Below are 22,501 nucleotides of genomic sequence, written 5' to 3' on the forward strand. Positions count from 1 at the left end.
TTTCAAAAAGACAACAAAGTAAGGAAGCAAACTGCCCCTCTCTTGCTTAGTCATATTCGCCCTGCTTACCCCCTCCCACTACTCCTGCCTGGACCCTTGCTGATGAACATAAAGGATTCACACTGAATTAGCAGGACCTAAAGTAAACACACAGGAATCAACAGCCTTTATATATATATACATAAACGATAGATGGTTAAAATCATAAGGAACCCCCACTTCTAAAGCAACAAAGAAGATTGAACTTAACAAGAAATATACAAAACCCTGACAAGGAAATTTTGTAAAACTCTCCTGGGAAACAGAAGGAGGCTTGAACAAATGGGAGATGCTCCCTGCCTGGGTAGGATGCACCCACATTCTTAAGACATCAGTTCTCCCCAGGTGAAGAGTTCACACGTTCCCAATAAATATAACAAGCAGCTATTTTGCGGAGCTTGACAAGCTGCTACTGAAGTTCACGTGGAAAATAAATATGCCAGAACAGCCAGGAAAACACTGAAAGGAGAGCTATGAGGGGTCCTGCCCCCCGACACTCCAACCTCCTCTGGGCCTCTCTAAGTAAAAGGTGAGGGTCGAGGCCCAGAGAGACCAGCAGACCAGGGAGCTACTACAGAGTCCAGAATTAGGTCCAAACACGTTTCCTGGCTTTTTGGAGAACAGTGTTCACACAGTCATAACGTTACGAACACTGATTTCATTTCATTAGAAACTGTGCAAACTTCAAGAGTGTGGTGAGGACGCTGAGGCTGGGTGAGGGGTACACGTGGTCATCAGAAGAGTCTCTCCACTTTATATTCATTTCCTTTTGTTTGCTTTCAAAGAACTTTCAATGGTAAATTCCCAATAAAAAAGAACTGAAAGTGTAAATTTATAACCATACTAGATGGTCGCGTGGAAGTGATGTGTATAAAAGCACTAAAGCCAAACCAGGAAGTCAATAAAAACACCCCAAGTTGATAAATCAGTAAAAAGCAGCATACACATATTGTTCTACAATATGGGCATATCTGCCCAAAAAACACAGCTAAAAGGGTTTACCTCTAGGTAGGGATTATGTTCTGACTTTCAAAACATAATGTGTATGTTTGTTATTTTGATAAAGTTCTCAAACTTTGTTTAAAATGTTAAATTTAAAACAAAAAAAACCCAACCCAGTGCCATGATATCACCTGAAGAAAACAGTGGTGAGAACAAGAAACATGAACGGCGAGGAAACTGTTTGAAGCATCATGGCTCCCGCTGTGGGCCTGCCACCTGGCGCAGGGCTCAGCACACAGTGATGGGTGCTGCTCAGGAAGCATCCGCTGAAGCTGTTTCAAAAGAAGAGCAGGGAGGTGGAGGGAGCAGAGATGGAAAGCAGACACAGAGGCCTGAGGATGACCTGCGGCCTATGTTTAAGAGAGGCGTCCTGGGGCTTCCCTGGTGGTGCAGTGGTTGCGAGTCCGCCTGCCGATGCAGGGGACACGGGTTCGTGCCCCGGTCTGGGAAGATCCCACATGCCGTGGAGCGGCTGGGCCCGTGAGCCATGGCCGCTGAGCCTGCATGTCCGGAGCCTGTGCTCCACAATGCGAGAGGCCAGAACAGTGAGAGGCTCGCGTACCACAAAAAAAAAAAAAAAGAGGCGTCCTGACCTTTCAGAGGAAAATGAAGAGCTACACGGGAGGAAACTACAGGAAAATGTGGCTCACCTCGCAGAGCATTAGTTCCTCCATGTTTGAGATATGACATTTGGTTTCACCTAATTAAATACGTGCTAATAATGCAATTTCTGACAGTAGAAAATCCTGGTGAAATACTGCATCGTGTGTTCTGAGAGCGTTGGGGGCACAAACACAGAAGCTTCAGGATGATGAAACTCAGAACAAAGTTCTTCCAGATTCCCCCAATTTTTTCCAACTGTAAGTAAACTAATACAAGGATAGCAACCCTATTCCACTGCAGGACAATTTTAGGACCCTGCCCTGAGGTGGCAGGTTAGGGTCCAGCAAAGTGGTCTCTCCCTGTGTTTCTTCCATAAGGTCCAGAATGCTATTTGTAAAATAAAACTGTGTCACAAAGGAGACTAGAGAAAGCCAACACATAATGCGATGTTTTCAAATTCATTCTCATTGAGGCAATGTGCATTAATCTGACACTGACAGAGGGGCTGCGCATTACCCATGCTACCAGAGCAGGGCTGGCCCCAAGAGAGACGGGGTCTGTGTGGAAGTGGGGGCTGAGGACATGGGGCACTCAGGGGCATGGAGCCTGTGCCCGGCCTGAGGAGGCAGCCGTGTCACCTGCTCCCTCCAGCCAGGTGGGCATCTCAGCCTGTGTTGGCTCACCTAAACCACATGTTCCGGGAGCACCAGTTCAACATCTAGCTCTTGTGCAGAATTCCTTCTTGGTCCCCTTTGGCAGGAATAATCTTTTCTGTCTCTAAACTAACTTATACTCTTTGTCATATGTTCCTGTGAAGCTGTCTGAGCTCCATGGACACTGTAAACCCCATGAGGGCAGGCACGGATTATAGTTTCATGTGTGCCTTTCAGTACCCAGCTGTTTTTATATTCTTCCCATGGCCTCACAACATGCTCAGTTATTAGCAAACAGTTGCTGAGTGACTATCAAACTTTTACTGACACTGATTACAATAATCTGTAATGAAACAAACCAAAATGATGAATCCTATCTGACCCTGAAGTGACACAAGTGAATTTCAGCACAAAATTAGAAAGTGTATATGTAAAAACTGTTGTGTCTAGAAGGTGGGTACTTAGATGTTCAATAATTCTTCTACTTTGCTATATGGAATTCTGCATATTAAACAGTTAAGAAAAGGATAGAGGAGGGAATTTCCTGGCAGTCCAGTGGTTAGGACTCCGAGCTTCCACTGCCAGGGGCCAGGTTTGATCCCTGGTCGGGGAATTAAGATCCTGTGACTCCCCCACCAAAAAAAAAAGGATGCAGGAAAACATTCCTGACTCATCACCAATAAACTACTTATTTGTGCTCTGGGTGAGACAGAAACAGGGCACTGAGGCTTAACGCTCTACACAACTAAATTTTGGCTAATCCCATAAAACTAGATGAGAGTAGTTGATAAATGAAAATCTAGTTCTGGGGGCAAAGAAGGAAACCTTTTACTAGGATGTCATGACTTTGGACATGTGTTCCAGAACCACATCCACATCAGCACAATGAGAAAAGTCAGAGAGTCCCCGGCCCAAAAACACCTGCCAGAGCATAGGACCCAGATAAACTACTGTTTCAGCCCAAACCCCTCAGCCACTGTGACATGACCTGCATAAATCTAGAATTCAGATTTTTCTGTGAATCAGAGCTGCTGGAATGGCCAAACTAGGCAGCAAATCACATCCCACCTTGGTAGACACGTTGACCTGGGCCTTTATGTAAATTAAAATAAATACCTATGCTTTTTTGATACATGTGTTTTTTAAAAGACATCCTGGCTGGGTAGGTAGAAATAACCAGAAGAATTCAGAAGACCATTTTATCACCAGGAGCTTCAATGACAAGGCCCAAGGGCTGAAGGGAAGTGTGAGTGTAAGCATTACCAAGTCTCACTGGGCTGTGCTGGAGTGGAGGGAGATGCTAGGAAATATCGGACGTGTATTTTCCCTTCTCCCAGGAAGGCTTCCAGGTGGCTCATAGAGGGAGCAGCAAAACAGCAAAGAGAGAAAGGCTGAATCGCAAAATAATTTTAATGCGTGCCAAAAGGAGTTCTGAATTTGTTACTTATTTTCCCTGTGAGCACAAAAGAAATGAAAGCATTTTTATTTACTACCAAGAGCAGTAACAGGGAATCATACTGGAAAGGAACTCAGTTCAAATGAGGTTAATGGCTTTCGAGCTGTCTCCCCTCCGAGGGGGCTCTGGGGGGCCAGCTCTGAGCATGTGGGGCTGGCTCAAGGGTTAGGACAACAGTACGTGAGACAGAAACTGCTCCCCTCCCAAACCAAAACATTTCCACAAAGGTGTGAGAAAACCAACTTAAATCAAACGGTTCCATTAGAAGAAATGAGGGAAGGGGCCTCCTTCCCACGAATTCAGAGGGCACCCCGGGAGAGCCGTGTGGGGATGTGCCCTTTCTTCCCTGCCACAGTGATGACCAGGAGCAGTAGGGTGGTGGGGAACTTCTAGAGAGTGCAGGGTCTGTGCCTGGTGAGGTAAGGGCAGGAGGCAATGGTGACGGGAACCACCCCTCTTGCACCCACCTCTCCTGCTATGCGGGTATGAAAGCACTGACTGATCGTCAATAACTTTCAAATCACAGCCGGTTTTATCAGACAACGTGAAGAAAACAGCAAATAAATCTTCAGTGTATATGTGTTTATCCCCCTGCCCATACTTACTTCTGGAAATTTCCCGCCATCAGTAAGTGTAACAGTGATCATGTTGGTAAGCAGCACAGCCCGCTTTGCGTGCCCCCTTCGTCATCACTCACAACAACTCTACTGAATAAGAGTGGCCGTGGCGTGGGAGCCCGATGCCCCTGCAGCTGCCTTTACGAGCTGGTCCCGCAGGAGCCTCCTGCAGCCTCCCGTGCAGGGTGGAGAGTGGACTGCCTCGGGTCCATGGCCCGGCTCGGCCGAGGTCAAGGGGCACCAGAGTCACACACAGGCACCCTCCCACCCCTCCTCTGGGAGGCCTGTGCCCACCATGCCGCCTGGAGCTGGCGGAGGCGCCCTCCTTTCACACAAAAGCCACGTCACCCAAAGGACCCATTTTCAGAGTCAGAGGACCTCTCAAGTCAGAAGCTGCAGGGACACGGGAGAAAATACCATGCAGAACTGCCAGAGAGCAGGGCGGCGAGGAGGGAGATGACCAAAGACCACAAGCTGAACCCTAGGGATTGGGGAGCCCCTCATTTTGTGACCTGCCCCACGGAGTGGAGTTCTTGCTCCTGGGGCTAAGGAAACCTGGCATACAGTTGTGAAGAAGTCACTCAAAGACAAAGCGCCCCAAGATATGAACAAGCCGCGCCGCACAGCATCTCCCAGGCTGGCAGGGCTCACTGGGTGCCCATGTGCTGCGAGGCACTTATCCCGCGAGGCGACAGTACTTCCTGCTCTGTCTGGGCCCCACGTTTCACTGCTGCTGCCCAGCTTCCCTCAGGCCCACCCCTCTGCACTGCTATCCAGCTAGGATTTGTGAAATCTCAGCTCCGCTGAAAGACCATTCGCTGTCCCCCGAGGTTAGTCCTAAACAGGAGAGTTGTTCTTCCAAACCACACACAAGGTCAAGGGGCTGACATTACTCGGAGATGTCAATAAAGTTAGGGATTCGCTATTTCTGACCTTGGCTCCATCAAGGTCTTCTCCTGTGGGATGCAAAAAATGATTTAGCCTCATTTTCTTACCTATCACACAGAAAGGACACATTAATGGACCAGCATGAAAGGCACTATAGATATTAATAATAAGCCTCCTGGGGTTTTATGGGAATTAATTAATATTTTTAAGGGCTTTGAAATGAGAAGCACTAAATTAAATGTCACCACACCATGTTAAGGTTTTGTTTCAAAACTAGAATGCCCGGGATAATGGCTTTGTGGCTGGAGGGACTGCCGTGGCACAGGAAGCATCTCACCATTTGGGAGACCTGTGACAACTGTAGCTGGGTGTACTGAATGACAACGCAAGTCTCTAAAATACTGCCTCTTGTGCGGGGCACTGCTACTATAAATCCAAATCTCAAGATGTAATAAAAAACAAGCATGGAAGTTTCGGGGGATGCGAGAGAGGAAGAAAACAGAAGAATGAACAACGGGACGAAGGGTCAAAGGAAGACTGGCCCTGGGCTTAATGAAAGGGAATGGGGCTCCAGGTTTCATTTCCTTCCAGGATGGTCTCCTGCTGACTCTACATGCTAATAAGGCCTAAGCAGTGCTGTTGCAGACTCCGCCTTCCCTGTGGATGTGGCCCCTCCTCGTGCACATTCCAGAGGTTAGAAGGTGTGGCGGCAAGAGGGGCTCTGCTCCATGTGGCCCAGTTGGCAGCGGTGGCCCTTCTCGGTCTGGTGAAGCCACACAGAACGCTGCTGTTGTGCTGCAGGAGAGTAATGGCAGCGCCTGGGGGAGGAGCTGGGGTCTCTGCTTGGTGGGTCTTCTCATGACAGAATCCCATAACGAGGAAACCTGTGCTGCAGCAGCGGCACTGCCTGTGCTTCTTTGGGGTTTCTAGTAAAGATTACTGCACATTACTCGACTAGGAATGTGAGTATGAATAATGCTATTTCCATCCTTCTATGGCAATGAGCAACACCTCAAGTTCAGATCCAAGAAACAGAAATGCCTGAGAGATTTTCTCAGAACTGTACAGGAGGAAAAAACATAATGTTAGACTTTGGGCCAATTCTGCCTTTGGTCTGGGGTCTTGCAAACATTTCACGCCATCCTTTTCCTTCCCAAGTAGGAAGCAAGGGCTTCCAGGGAACTGCTGGGTAGGAGGAGGAAGGTCAGGTCTGCTCAAAGGACACCTGTCTTAGGTGGTGGTCCCATGTAAGAAAGCTTCAGGCCCCTGGAAGTTCAGGAGCTTTACGCCACCATCCCTCACAAAACACTTATTGTTGCTATAGCCCTTCGCATCCCCACTATCACCACCTAGGCCAAGCTGCTGCCATCACTACCACCAACACCATCGTTGTCATCATCACCATCACTACTACCGTCATCATTTTCATCACCGCCAAGACCGATACCATCACTACCATCACCATCGTCACCTCGCCCCCTCCCTTCCTCTCATCTTCCCTCTGTCCTCCCCTCTCCCCCTCTTTCTCCTCCTCCTTCTCCACCCCTCTCTCCTCCTCTTCCCTCCCCTTTGTCCGCCCCTCTCCTCCTCCCTCAGACTGCTCTGACTGCTGTCTCTCACCTGTTCCCTGGTCCATCCTCCTCCATTAATCCTCAGATGTGGCCATGACTCAGCTTCCCTTCTTTTCTCACACTACATGCGCCTCCTGGACGGCACCTCTGAACAAATCCATGGCCGAATTCCTCGTCATGCTCCACACATGCCCACCCTCTGGGCTCCCTACCATAATCACTGGCATCAGCCTATACTGAGTCACCCAGACCACACTCCCCAGGCCTGTCCTTTGTGCTGCTCTCCTTCTCACCTCCCCTTCATCGAGAACTTGTTCAGTGGACCTAACACGTGGCTGTACCACCTCTGCCTTTATCAGGGGGTCAAACACGCCCCAACTATCCCCAGGCCTCCAGACCATCATCTCCAAGTCTCTCCATTTGGTCACAGACTTCCCTCTCAAACACACAGCAATCAGGCCACCTGCCCTCTAAAAACGAGTCCTCAATGGGGTGTCTGCTGCTCCCAAGACAGCATCACCATGCCTGAGCACAGCACAGCCACCTCGGCTGCACCACCCTCACAGCCCTCCGCTCAGCCACCGTGTCATTTCCAGGGGTCCTGAGCAAGCTGTGCCCTTTCACACAGACCTCAGAGCTACTCTGCTGTTAGGAAGGACACAGGGCGAAGTGTTGTGTAGCACAAACACGCTGTCCAGTCCATTTGCAAGTTCTATTTTCTGTTTAAATGTTTTCACTAGGGACTTCCCTGGTGGCACAGTGGTTAAGAATCTGCCTGCCAATGCAGGGGACACAGGTTCGAGCCCTGGGCTGGGAAGATTCCACATGCCGCCGAGCAACTAAGCACGTGCACCACAACTACTGAGCCTATGCTCTAGAGCCCGCGAGCCACAACTACTGAGACCACGTGCCACAACTACTGAAGTTCACGCACCTAGAGCCTGTGCTCTGCAACAAGAGAAGCCACCACAATGAGAAGCCCGTGCAGCGCAACGAAGAGTAGTCCCCACTCGCCACAACTAGAGAAAGCCCGCACGCAGCAACGAAGACCCAACACAGCCAATAAATTAATTAATTAATTTAAAAAAATGTTTTCACTATTTCATAGTAAGATACTATCTTGTATAATTTTTTCCCAGTGTTATCATTATAAGACTGTTCCCCTTCCCCAAATCTCTTAATTAAAGAACAAACAAAAAACAACTACTGCTTATCTTATAAGCTGAAATGGAACACTTGAGTCCTTGAAGTATAAACAGGAGGCAGGAGCCTCCTATAAACAGGTGTTCAGTCTATAAACCTGCCCAAGAATCTACTCGGCCCAAAAGGAACTCACAGACACTGCGCTGGCTCTCAGCGTCACACCTGTAGAAACAGTTGCAGTTTTCATCTAAAATATAACCAGATCCTTCCCAAACTCATCACCGAAATTTGGATCTTGAACAAATCAAAACCATCTCACCAAAGAAGAAGGGAGCCCAGAGCCCTTCTGCAGAGCAGAAGCAGGGCCCACACCCCACCCCGGCTGGCCGGCCTGCAGGCCTCGCCTTGGCTTTCATGCTCTGCATTTGCACCTGTGCAGCCTGAGTCTGGTCACTCAGCACAGGTAGAACTGAGTTTACTTGTTTTTCAGAAATAAAGGGGGTGACCCTTAGAAGAAGTCTAGAAACACAGAATTTTCTGATCACTTTCCAACTGGTTCCAACCTTTTCATATTATTTTGGAATTTTAGGGCACATTCAGAGATAGAATGCATAAGCCATAATACTGACCTCTTAGGAAGACCTTGGCTCTGAGAGTGGCTGACAGATAAGGGCCATTCCACCTGCCTGGGTCATCACTACAGTAAGAGGCTCACGACATGTGGTCTGCAGAGAGATCTGACCTGACTTAGATTCATGTTTGCTTCAACAATCCAGGGCCCCCCTTTGACCATTAAGCAGTAATTTATTTTCTGTCTTCTAAGAATCCCTCCTCTTGACTCACAGTCTTCAAGGCTCCAGCACAGACTGTTCTAGCGATCTGCTCCACCCACTTCACAGTGCTAGCTGAGCAGCAGACACAAACATTTTCAGGTATCCCACCGCCCATGCCCCCGCCAAGATGTGCCAAGGGCAGTGGTGTCTCAAAGGAGGCTCTGACTGGGTTAAGAAGTGAATGAACCGCCTCACTGCGGCCCACCCTAAAAGCAAGTTCCAGTCCATTTCCGGGGCTGACAGTAATGCCGCTGGCCGTCAATGCTGTATCACACCTCCAGGGAGAGACAGGCTGCAAGCAAACCAAGTTTCAGTAAAGCCCCCCCAGGAAGTTCAGGAGTCCTCCTGGCCACCTCCCCTCTACCCCCTCCGTATCCATGACAGCTCTGTGGTGGCTTCATTCCCCTTGGGTGCAGTCTCCGTTGTGCCTCTGTCCCTCCCCCCTCGACACTGGAGGTGAGCCACACAGGAGTCAGATGTGCCCACTGGTGAGTCCCTCCCCTCTACAAGAACTGGGGGTCCCCAAGATGGAGGGCTTGGGTTCAGCCCCAGAACAGTGATTTACCAGCCATTCAACCTGGGAAAGCTCACGAACCAAACGCAACCTCCATTTCCTCCTTTGTAAAACAGCTAAAATACTACTGCCCCTGACTACTGCGCAGGCTGTGGGGACCACGTGAGAAAGTATGTGTCATTAAACTGAAGGGAGGACGAGGATGGAGACTGGCGCCCACACTGCACTTTTGATGTGCCAGCCACCTGACCTTCACAACCACCATGCAAAGCAGGCGTTGTCATTGTCCCTGTCTTTCAGATAGGGAGTGGAGGCACAGAGAGGTACAGTAACTACCACAAGGTCACACAGCGGGTGTGTGGCAGGGCCCATTTCAAAGCCAGGCAGCCTGAGGACATCCATGGAGACCCGGAGACTAATGGTGAGCTTTCTTGTGTTGTTGCAAACTGGGGACAAGCAGGGAGTAGAAAGACAGAAGGACCATCTCTGACCATCCTCAAGTGCTGGCATCCCTTCTTGCTTCAATATGACCTCTGGGCTCTGACACCACACTAACAGAAAGCCCTTCCTCTCAAGAGGGGCTGATACCCTGAGCACCTGCCTTGACTGAGCAGCAAAGCTGAGAACTGATTAGGAGACTTAGAATAGCCTAAGTCACTCACTGCTACTGATTTTTCCAAACAATTCCACATCAACACTGAAAAAACCCACTCCCTCCTGACATTAATGTTGGACTACCTCCAAGCAAGATCAATAACTGCTAGTGACCTGGAACACTCAATATTTATTAACCTGCCTGGTGAGCAGAGAAGGAGAACATTCAAACTGTAATAAGTTGTATGCAGGAGACAGAGGGAATGGGAGAGGGGAGACTGGACCCCAGTCACTAGGACCAGAACATTCAGTGGACGCAGGAATACGGGCATTCCAGACCTGCAATCGTGCTCTGAGCCACTGCCACAGTTGCAGAGAACTTCTGGAAACAGCTCATATATGTTATCTTCAACAGTAACAAAATGAACAAGGGAATAACTAAATACCTGGCAGTGTGAGGAGGAAATAGGTGTTGTTAAATGGTTGCCAAACCAGGCAAGCACAAGCAGTCTGCTGGGGTGTGCCCACCACCGCAAATCAAGCTGGAATTCATTCAAAGAAACAGCCACCAAATTGACTCATGGGAAGATGTCCCTGCTTTATACCTCCTACCACCAGAGTTCACTCTGAGTCAAGCCCCAAATAGGGCTGTGCCAGGGCCCAGGAGCCAACAGGAGGGTCGAACTGTCAGAGTCTATCTCCAACTGGTCTATGGCTACAAACTCAAATCTTCAATTGCCATAGAGGCATTCTTGCTAATGCAATGTACTTACTTTACAAAGAAATTTCTTACTTCTTATTAGATTTCTTTTAATGTTCAAGATGATCCTCCCTGTAGGGGTTAGTCTGATTTCGGCATGGAGCCTCAGAAATCTGGGGGTGATAGGACGGGATGTGCTGCTGGCTCCGAGGCAGCTCCGGAGGATGCTGGTGACCTCTGAGCAGGGCCCCAGCCTCCACACTCAACGTTGAAGGAGTCCACCTTCCAGGTTCGGGCTCATCTGCTCCACGGGATGTTTTCTAGACTACTAGTTTGGGTAATTTCATTGCCCCGTGGCAAAATGCCCTGGCTTCTTTCCGCTTACCCAACAGTACAACCTAACTTCCACCCTGTGTGGAAAGAGAGCGGCTGTGCCTGTAGTGCCCAGGTCACGGCACAACAGGAGCTCTCAGGGCCAGCAAAGCATGTAAGAAATGGTGAACACTAGCATTGAAGGGCTACCATACAAGGTCAAAGTAACTCCTGGTGTTTTCAACACATATCTTCCCAATAAGAACAGTTTTACATGAAATTTGTAACATCACTGCCTCTCTTTCCTTTATGTATTATTCAATAACAATTCTTCTTTCCTTCCTCCCTTCATTTGCAAAAGAGGCAGGAGAGAACTAGAAGAGCTGGTTTAGTATTCAAAGTCTAAAAATAGAAGCTATAGCTTCTAGATGGGGTCTGAATCCACTTCTGAAATAAAGGGCTCATATGGTCTCTGCAGACATGCTAAGAATCTCCCCTCAGTGGTGGTAAGAAATGCTGTTCTCATCAGGGAGCAATTCTGTCCCCTGGGGAACATTTGGTCTGGAGATAGGCTTGGTTGGCACAATGGAGGGTGGGAGGGGTAGTTCTACTGGCATCTGATAGGTAAGTGCCAGGGAAGCTGCTAAACATCCTACAACTATCCTCACAGCATGTGGGGACATTATCACCACAAAGGTAAATTATCTGGATCAAAATGTCAATAGTGCTGGGTTTAAGAAAGCCTGCTTTGCAGGAAAATAATGAAGCTTTGATTCTAATGAAGACACATTGATTCTAATCTAATAAAGTGTAAAAAAGCAAGGTGGAAAAAAATGTGTATATATACTACCATTTATCCAAGAAAGAGGGCAACAAATGTGTATAAATATACATATATTTATATATGCATATACTGTTCAAATGTTTAAATGGTTACCTTCTACTGGAAGAAGTCCACTCATTATTTTGCAATCAGGTAAATAAAAGAAAATAAGTATTCATATTGGCTTTCCTATATGAACTATATCTCAAGATACCCAAATAACAGATGAGAGGAAGTTTCTCTTTATAGAGATATACCAGTTAACAGACAAAGAGGAATAACAGAATTATAGCACAACCTTTTTACAACCTCTAACGGATGGATCCAGGTACTGATCATCAATGGCTGCTAACTTCACAGAGAGAAGACAACCAATCATTATACACATCCTAAAGGAAGTACACATTACCACCTATGGAATGTTGTGCCCCCAAACACCCCCTCCAATTGGAGGAATCTGGTCAAACCTGGGGGGTGAGGGAAGGATCTGCAAAATCCAGACCTCAAGGAATTCTATAAGGCACATGACCTGGTTTCTCCTTTTTTTTTTTTTTTTTTTTTTGCGGTACGCGGGCCTCTCACTGTTGTGGCCTCTCCCGTTGCAGGGCACAGGGTCTGGACGCGCAGGCTCAGTGGCCATGGCTCATGGGCCCAGCCGCTCCGCGGCATGTGGGATCTTCCCGGACCGGGGCATGAACCCGTGTCCCCTGCATCGGCAGGCAGACTCTCAACCACTGCGCCACCAGGGAAGCCCTGGTTTCTCCAACCAAAAAATTACAGTAAGAAACAAGAAACAGAGAGATGGATGATTGGAACAGGATGGGGGTGGGGACTGACTTTTAGATTAATTTTATGGATTAATAGGGTAGATCAATCAATCACAATGTATTCACCTTATTTATGTCCTGATTCAAATAAACAAACTGTGTGTGTGTGTGTGTGTGTAGTTTTTTAAAGTCATAATTACCTTTGAGATACACTGAAATATTTACAGATGAAATTATATGATGTCTGGGATTTGCTTCAAAATAAGCCAAGGGAGTGGGTGGGAAAGGGGAGTGGGTGGTGGCATAGATCAAAGAGGACTGGGAAAAAGCTGGTAACTACTGAAGACAGATGATTGGGAGATGTGGAAATTTCCCACAACAAAAAGTTTTAAAATTAACAAATGAATAAGCCACAGAAACAAAGAAACAAACAGCATTTTAAAATGTTTCCATGATTAAAATGGAACTGCCCTAGAATTGTTTTGACACATAACTTAATGTCAGAATTGGCTATTTTTGATTAAAATTTGCTTACATGAAGCATTTTGGCCAGACACTTAAAGAAGGTATCCAGATAGGTGAAAAACTTAAATGTGTTTTTAGCACAGGTAAGATATACATACCAATAATCTGAAAGATGAACACATCTGGGGAAAAAAAAGTTTCATAAATGTAACACAGATATTGGTATGTCTCAGAAACTCGTGTTTTCTACATAATAAGAAAGTATAATAATGGTGTAAGATATAGTCAGCTTACTCTGAACTAGGAAATTCGTCTCCGATTAAGTGTTGATTTTTTCACCGAGGGTCACATTCCCCAGCTGACCCACGAACGCAGTTTTGTGCAGCCAGTGCCTCTAACGGGGTTGACAAAGCACTCCGGACACGTCATCTCCTCTGCCTGCATTAGAAAAGCACTCAGGGTCCTGCACTGGAGGCTAGACTCAGGGAGGAGGCCTGTGCCCCATCCTGCTCATTAGAGGCCGGCACGGCCTGGGGAACACAGGACAATGGGGGCACAGGGACCGCTGCCCCGGCCAGGCAGTCTGTGGTTTCTGTGAGTAAATAACTGAGTGACCATTGTGCAAGCTGAGGCCTGCTGTGGTGTCTCTAGGAGCAGCACTGCCGTGGGGTTCACCTGCTCACTGGCCTCTGCTGTTTGGGAGCGAGAGGAGTATTGACTGGCCTGGGAAGGTAATCCTACTCACTTTAAAGGGTGAAATAAAGACCACAAAACGTGATAATCAGAAAAATGTTTATGAAGACTCTAAGTAACACTTTTAGGCAAAGTCTTGTCCAGAATCAGAAATGCCACTTGCTAGTACTTCTCTTGCAATCCCTCAGAACTGCAGTGGCTAGCTGCTGTTTTGCTTAACAGGCCACGACGGGGGCAGCTCCACACCAAAAGGGGCCTCTGTATGCATCAGGAAGCCAACTCACCCGCCAGGGCTCAGGGCTGGGGAGCAGAGACTGGGCTTCAGCATCACTTTCCCAGTCAGGCTGCAGCCCTGAGCTGGCAAAAGACCACATTCTTGCCACTGCCCTAGAGATACATCTAGTCTCAGGAACAGGAACAAAGAAACTAATAAAAAACTAATAAAAAAGGATGGGCAAGGAGTCACCTCTTACTCTCTCCAGCAGAGCACACCTTGTACCACCAGAGAGGCTGCTGGGGAGGAAGGAATATTTCTCTACCCTTCTAGGTCCTTCTGGCTGGTCTCAGAATTAAATTGACGTGAGACATTAACAGGAGAAACTCAAACAAAAGTTTAATAGCACATATACATGGGAGAGACCCAGGAAAACTGGGTAACTCACCAAAATAGCTGAAGCTCTCAGCTTAAAGCCCTCACCTCACTTTACCATCTTCAGCTAAAGATAAGAGAGGATGTTGGTGTAGTGGTCAGAACTTAGAAGGGGAGGAAGGCAATTCACATGGAGATGGAAAAGTAAATGTTCGGTAAACAAATGTTTGCTGGGCCCTTGAGACAAGAGACAATGGACACAGAGAGGAATTTTAACAGATAGACTTTGATGGGTTCCTGGTTCACACTCTAGCTATCTATGGGGGTGGCTCCCTTCCTCTAACAGGTCCTCTATCTCCATTCTTTAAGTTCAGGGGAAGATCTAAGTTTCTTCCTGAGTCTTTTGGGCATCGATTGTTTTCAGTTTAAAATAATCCGCCGGCCAAAGAGACATTTGGGGGTGGCAAATTTTGTTCCCACACAAGGCTGAATGTTTCCGGGCATCAAGCCCGAGCAGGGAGACCTGAGGGCAAGCCAGCTGGAAGGCATCTGAAACAGTGTTCTCACATACAAAGAGAATGGTTGTTCCTCCTTCTTTCTCCCTTTGAACACAATTACATGGATGTGATGTTTGGAGCTGCAACAGCCATCTTGTAATCATGAGAGCAAAGTCAAGAAAACACAGAATCCTCCAGAATCCTGACGATACTAAACCATATACATAACCAGTCCTGGAACCATTTACCTTCAGACTTCACAATAAACTTATATTTGTCGAAAAAGAGAAAAAGTACGTATAAAGGCTGAGAGGATGAACTCTGGGGACAGAGAGAAGCCCAGCTCATACTAGCTTTGTGATCTTGGCAGATTATTTAACTTCTCCATGCCTCCACTTCATCTGTAAAATGGAAGGGCGGGGGGTGGGGGAAAGAAGGAGCTCACAGTTTTTGTGAAGATTAAATGAGTTAATACATAAAAGTTCTTAGGGCTTCCCTGGTGGCGCAGTGGTTGAGAGTCCACCTGCCAATGCAGGGGACACGCGTTCGTGCCCCGGTGCGGGAAGATCCCACATGCCGCGGAGCGGCTAGGCCCGTGAGCCATGGCCGCTAAGCCTGCGCGTCCGGAGCCTGTACTCCGCAACGGGAGAGGCCATAACAGTGAGAGGCCCGTGTACCGCCAAAAAAAAAAAAGAAAAATTCTTAGAATAGTGCCTGGCACACACCACCTACTATGTGAATGGTTACTAATATTACTTGTAAACAGGAGCATCCGAACTAATCAATTTCCTCCTTCCAGCCCGACACAGGGTCCTCACCCCTGAGTCCTCCTTTTATGCTCTGCCCCCTAAACTCCCCATTCCTAAAGTATTCTGACTACTTTTCTGCAGATGTCTCTGAAACACAGGCAACCAGTCCTGACTCCCTTCCTGTCATTCCCAGCGCCCCCATCCCTGCCCGCTCCGGCACACTCCACGTGAGCTGTCTCCTCCAAATTGGTGCCTCCTCCTGACTCCCTATTCCTTCGCATTTCTCCCAACACTGAACACACTGACTCACACATACTGCACAGCCACTTAATATGAAACATACGTAAGTGAACGAATATATGTCAGTAAATCCTACAATTTTCCATAAAATTAAAACTTTCAAATATGTAATGGTTACAACCAATAGACTAATGAAGAATGAAAACATAGTAAATCTGACCTAGACTCCCTGTCTGTTCAATTTAACCAGTATTTACTGAGCCCGAAGCTTGAAGCTCTGGGCACTGGGCTGCAGGGCAGTGAAACAAACACCATAGAATGGGAAGCCTCAGGAAGTGATGTGAAGTCAGCCACAGCCTGTGAGGTGGAGGCCACCAGGCACTCACAGGGCAACAGCTGCAATGGATGCTGGGGGCACCGAAGATGGTTTCAGATGAGGTTCAGAATTTACTGCTAACCTCACTTTGTTTCACATTTTTAAACTTAAACATTACACTGTGAAGCTATCACTTCATTTCAGTGAATGAATACTCCAGAACAGGAAGCAGTCAGAAATAATCAACATAAACCATGCAGACTCTTTTCATTTCCCTTTTCTAAACCAATGACAATTCTGTGGCTTGCTGTGGCCCTCATTTTACACAATTCTTCACAGGTGCAAAAAAGAACAACATCCAGTGTGAGACACATAGATGAGCATCCACCAAGTGGAGTAAGTGCTGGCACACGGGGCCGGGGCTGGGGGTGTCTGGCCTGTGGTTGCCCCTCGCCTGTGGTGGCCCCTCACCTGCGGAAACAGAGCTGTTGCCCCCATGGAAACACGCCACGAGCTGCCCACGGGGATGCATTTTAGTTATGGAAGACCTGGATAAACAGGTTGCACTCCTTGTTACTGACTTGAAAAAACAAGAGCTGGCCTTCAGCTCTAATAAGAACTGATAGATTCAATAAGCTACATGATTTTCACCCTCACAGCCTCCACTTTAAAGGCTCCCATTAAAATAAATCACATGCAAGATTTAAAATAAGTTACATTTAAGGGTCCAAATCAGCATGGCTCAGAATCCCCTGGCTAGGCTGGGGAGCTCACCACCTATCCTCGTATACATCTAATTCTTTCTATTCAGCCAAGTGCCTGAGACATGTGGCCTCATTAACAGAGAATCATTCTTTCCAACCTTCCCAGGAGGAAGACTTTCCAGAAGACTGACTCACTGCAGAGAAATCTGAATTATGCAAATGGTTCAGGAAGGAAGACCTAGGAGTAGAGTCCCTTTTCTCTTCATTTTGTGAAGCATAAACATGCCACAATTACAAGAGGGGAGAGCCACATGGGATGAGAAGGAATAAGTCTGTTACCTAAACTGCAAACTGGGAACTGCTCCCAGGGCTGCTGTGGAGAGGATGTGAGTTTGTGCTGTGAGAGCTGCACCTGGGGTCGGGACACAAGCTCTCAGTGACACTACTAAGCCATGGACCCCCCCCCTCCCCCGCCCACCCACACACCCAGTTCTTCATCTCAGAGACACAGAATCTCAGAATTAAGCAGTGCTGGATGGCTCAGGTAGCTGGACAGAGTTGGGAGGTTTGACTCCTTCTATGAAAGTGTCCTGCCGACATCCACCCTTTCTGGGCACAGGACGACCCCACCCTCATCAAAGGCCACCATCACACTGCCAACTGGAACATCCTTCCACATGAAGACAATGTGCTCCTCATAGGGAATCTCTGCTCTGCTCTCCAGGATGACTCTGATTTATCTTATCCTCACTGCTAGAAGGGATTCAGCAGTCAGAGGCAGCTGGGAATTTATGGGGTGTAGCGGCTATCACCGATGAAGTTATGGAAAATTATGGAAATAAAAAATATTCTATGAGAAAAATGGACAAAAGATTTGAAAAGACAATTCACAGCTAAAGACAAGGAAATGGCCCATAAATATTCAAAAATGTTCAAATTCACTTATAATAAAAATGAGAGAACACTGCTCACCTAGCAGACTGCACACATTGGCATACATTAAAAAGCACCAGAGAGTACTCTGCAGATCAGGTGCTTTTACATATTGCTGGTGGGAATGTAAAATGGTACACGATCCTTAGGCAGAGGGATCTGACAATAACCCCAAAAACCTTATATATGGATTATTTTTGACCCAGTGATACTATTACTACGAATTTACCTTAAAGATACACCCTTAACTATACAAAACACATCTGAACGAGGTTATTCAATGCAGTATTGTTTGTAATTGCAAAATATTACAATCATAATGGCACCTGCAGGAGACTGAAAAAAACAATGGTACATTCACATGGTAGAGTGCGACAGAGTTCTAAAACACAATGAGAAAGCTTCCTAGAAACTGATATGGGGTGATTTCCAGGATACACTGGGAAGTAGAAAAAAGCCAGGAAAGGAGTATATGTAGTATAACACCTTTTGTATAAAAAAGAAAAAGGAAAGAAGAAGATAAACATGTATCTCCTTATTTTAAAAAAGAAACCTAAGAAATATAAACCTGAAACTAATGAAATTCATCACCTACAGTAGGGAGATGGGAATGGCTGTAGGGAGATGGGAATGGCTGTGGGGAGATGACGCTACTCTGAGTATATAACTTCTTATATTATTTTGACTTGTGGGATTATGTTAATATTTCTTGAGTGTGTTGTAGGACTAACCCACTGAGTAAATACATGGAGAATAATGGGAGCCAAGAACAGTGAGCACACCAGAGCCTGTATTCTGGTTTCCAAACACCACTCTCCAGTAAAAAGAACCGGGCTCCTTGGAGACATGGCTAACTCCACGGCTCAAGAGGGGAGGGACAATATGAGCCCGGTACATACATCCTGTGGTGTCAGAAAGCAAGTAAGTGGCCAACACCATCTTAATCAATGATCAAACTTAGCATCACCAATAATGGGACAAAAGTACAGCAAGTTTCCTGTCGAGCCTGAGACGGTGACAGCATCATGTCTGCTGTACTCCTGCCACAAATGCTCACCCTGACTCTAATCATAAGAAAATGAGAGGAAAATGCAAATTGAGGATTAGAGGAGCACTGGCCTGCACTTGTCAAGAACAGCCCGGAGGTGGGGTGGGGGTGAGGGGGGAGTGAGGGGAAGGAAGGGTGAGCATGAGGTGGGGGTGGAGCTCAGATGGGGGCGGGGATTTAGGACATTCCTGGAACAATTGCCAAAATTTGATTACGAAACAAATTAAATCATAGTATTGAATCAATGTTACATTTCCTAATTTTGATAAATGTACTGTGGTTACGAAGGAGAAAGTCCTTGTTGCTATAAACTGCACACTAACGTATTTATGGGTAAGGGGATATGATGCTTGCAAATGACTCTCGAATGGTTCAGGAAATATATATATATATTTTTAATACATTTGGGGCATGAATGATAAAGAAGACAGATCAATGTGATAATTCAAAGTACTGTTTATTTCTTAACAGTGCTCCAAAAGAGGGGCGCTCCATGGGGACATGACTATTCTGTCAGTGCCCTATCCCAGCCCCTAGAAGTGCCAGGGACACAGCAGGTGTGCAATAAATTTTTGTTTTATACATGAATAATGAATATATATGAAAAATAAATGAACAAACAAAGCAAATACCCATTTCCTTCCAGAGAAAACATACGTTTCCTACCAGGGTGTCCAGGCCCCCGCCGCAGCAGGTGAGGGTGGGAGCTGCATGTGCACTGGGGCTGGGATGTGCACAGACTGACTGAGGGGAGAAGAGCTCTCCATCAGCGCCCCGGACAAAAAGTGATGACAGCCTAAAGGCAGTGAGAGGCTGTGGGGACTAAACGGAGAGGAGAGAGATTTAGGAGATGGAATCCACAGGACTTGATAATGGACTAAATGTGGACTAAATGACAAAAGCCAAGCGTGACCCCAAGTTTCCAGGCCTGGGTAGCTGAGAGGACAGTAACTGTGCAGAGAGGAAATATAAGAGGAGGGGCAGATGCAGATTAAACAAAGCACACTTATTCTGGACATTTACCAATATCTCACATGAGGCCTAATTCAGAAGCACATGTTAAAGTCACATCCCTCTAGATCACTGCTCCTTGCCTGTGCTAACGACACATGTGGCAAAGTTCACTGGCCTGCCAGAGGTTTACTTGTCCAGAAGGACCCTCTGTGGCCTTACCGTCCTCCATAATTACAGGCAGGAAGGTGACACACCCAGGGGACCAGCTGACAATGCTGAACGAGAGGCATTCTAGTCCACGCTAAGAACACAGAGGTATCCGATTTTGTTTTCTTCCGTAAGTCACAGAGTGGTAATAAAACCGAGCTTTCATCAACTGTAGTCATATTAATTGTGTCTGTACGTGAAAAACAAGATTTCTTCATATCCCACTTGTGTCAGTGTCCTGTGGCTGCTCTAACAAATCACCACAAAGTTGGTGGCTTAAAATAACAGAAATTTATTCTCTCGCAGCTGTGGAGGCCAGAAACCCCAAATCATCATGTCGACAGAATTGCGCTCCGTCAAAGGCTCTGGGGACGAGTCCTCCCCTTGCCTCTTTCAGTTCCCAGTGGTGGCTGGCGCGCCCAGGCATCCTGAATGTGTGGCCACATCACACCCATCTCTGCCTCCATCTTCACATGACCTCATCCTCTGTGTCTGCCTCAAAGCTCCCCAGCCTGTCTCTTATCAGGATACATGTGACTGCATTTAGGGACCCCCGGAGATCCAGGATAAGCTCTTCCTCTCAAGATCCTTGACTTAATCACATCTTTAGTCACATAAAGTAGTACTGACTATTTTGCCGTATAAGGTAATATTCACAGGTTCTGAGGATTAGGATGTGGTATAAGTCTTTGGGGGACCACAATTCAGCCTACCACATATTTTAAACGAGTAATGGGATTATGTCACATTTAATACAGGAAGATCCCATATCACTGACCAATATTTTAATAAACTGACATGGTAATAGACAAATTCATTCTTCTTCATTGTTCATATAACAGGAAAGAAGATCATAACTACAATAAAATTTTTCTTTATTATCTAACTACTCAACCAAATATTTCATGAAAATGAGTAAAATAAAATTTAACCTCATAAAGGTATAACAAACTTCCATGGTATTGGTATTTATAACTAAAAATGTTAATACACACACATAAAATTGGTTTTCAACACTGGATATTATCAGCTTTCCCTTCTATATGTGCCAGCCACACTCTGACAGCCTGTTTTTAATTGGATGTTGTTGAAATAGACTTAACTACGGTGTTGGATTAACTGTCACCTGTCTGGGGATCACACTGCACTGTAAAACAACCACATAAAACACATACACTCCAGCCAGCAGCATGAAAAACTGAGCAAAATCTGCACTGAGCAACTTGAAACCTTCAGGCCTAGATAAAAACACTGACAATGGGACTCCCCTGGTGGCGCAGTGGTTAAGAATCTGCCTGCCAATGCAGGAGACATGGGTTTGATCCCTGGGCTGGTAAGATCCCACGTGCCGCAGAGCAACTAAGCCCGTGTACCACAACTACTGAGCCTGCGCTCTAGTCTGCAAGCCACAGCTACTGAAGCCCGTGCGCCTAGAGCCCCTGCTCCACAACAAAAACAAGCCACCATGATGAGAAGCACGCACACCGCAACGAAGAGTAGCCCCCACTCGCCACAACTAGAGAAAGCCCGCATGCAGCAATGAAGACCCAACACAGCCATAAGTAAATAAATAAATAAATTTATTTAAAAAAACAAAAAAACGGACATTTCCGCAAGCACAGTTATTGTGCTTTTTATTTAGTTTGAGACAACTCTTAAAGGTGTTCTTTTCCTAAGATATCGATCTGAATCAAAAAATAAAAGGAGTTACTCCACTGCTAGCGTTTAGAGACCATGTTTTACTGACACTTAACCGACCTTCCACAGAGCTCGTGACACCGCTATAAAGACCCTGCTCTCTGAGAGCCGCAATCAGTACACCTGCAATCAGGCCACCTACCCCAACACGCCCACACTCGCATCAACGCATGGCTATTGGCATTGGAAACAAGCTGTTCTCTCCGTTACCTCGTCCTGTTTTGCAATATCTGAGAGGGAAATTATGGCGAAAAACAAATGCCAGCTAGACACGAGAAACACATACTTCTAACCCCATTTGTTGAGTTTAGAGGGGTTCTATCTCACAATACATAGTAATAGCTGTGCTGAGCAAGGCAGAGGATTCACCCATCAAATACTTAGGAGGCCACAACCTTAGGATCTGCACAGAAGCCAACTCGGGAGGACGGGTAGCAGGGGTACTGTTAGGATACCGACCTGCAGGAGAGGGGGTGTCACGTGAACCCTGCTGGGTCACAGTACTGCCATGCTTGGTATTCCCTATCATTCACCAAAGGGAGCTCCACCTGGAATTACCGTGGGATTTCACGGGAATCAAACTTGTTTCTCACTGAGAAAAGGGGACCCCGACTGCCATGGGGGGCAGGAAATCACGACTGAGCCTTGGGAAAGAATGGGCATTTAGAGGAGAGGAAGGAAGAAGACTGAGAAATAGAGGCTGAAAGACAAAGCCAGGAACTCAACACAGAAGCTCCTACCCCAGAGAACATCTTGATTTCTCCAGTACGAGAGCTCCAGGGAAGAAAGAAGGCCGAGTTTTGAGACAAGCACTGCAGCAGAAACATTTCATGGAAAGTCTGAAACACAGAGTTGGCGTTTGGGCAAAGACTCGCCTGGAAGTGGAGAGCTGG

At 46.7% G+C, this 22,501-nt stretch overlaps 1 protein-coding gene across 6 annotated transcripts in view; it reads right to left on the minus strand.

Annotated features, from left to right (window-relative positions):
• RPTOR (regulatory associated protein of MTOR complex 1) overlaps window positions 1-22,501 on the minus strand; it is a 349,270-nt gene that overhangs the window by 191,858 nt on the left and 134,911 nt on the right. The gene's annotated exons all lie outside the window — the stretch shown is intronic.

Source organism: Delphinapterus leucas, chromosome 19, assembly GCF_059928025.1.
Source record: "Delphinapterus leucas isolate spDelLeu-1000000601 "Yukka" chromosome 19, BTC_Dleu_Yukka2, whole genome shotgun sequence".
In the NCBI taxonomy this organism is placed as follows: domain Eukaryota; kingdom Metazoa; phylum Chordata; class Mammalia; order Artiodactyla; family Monodontidae; genus Delphinapterus; species Delphinapterus leucas.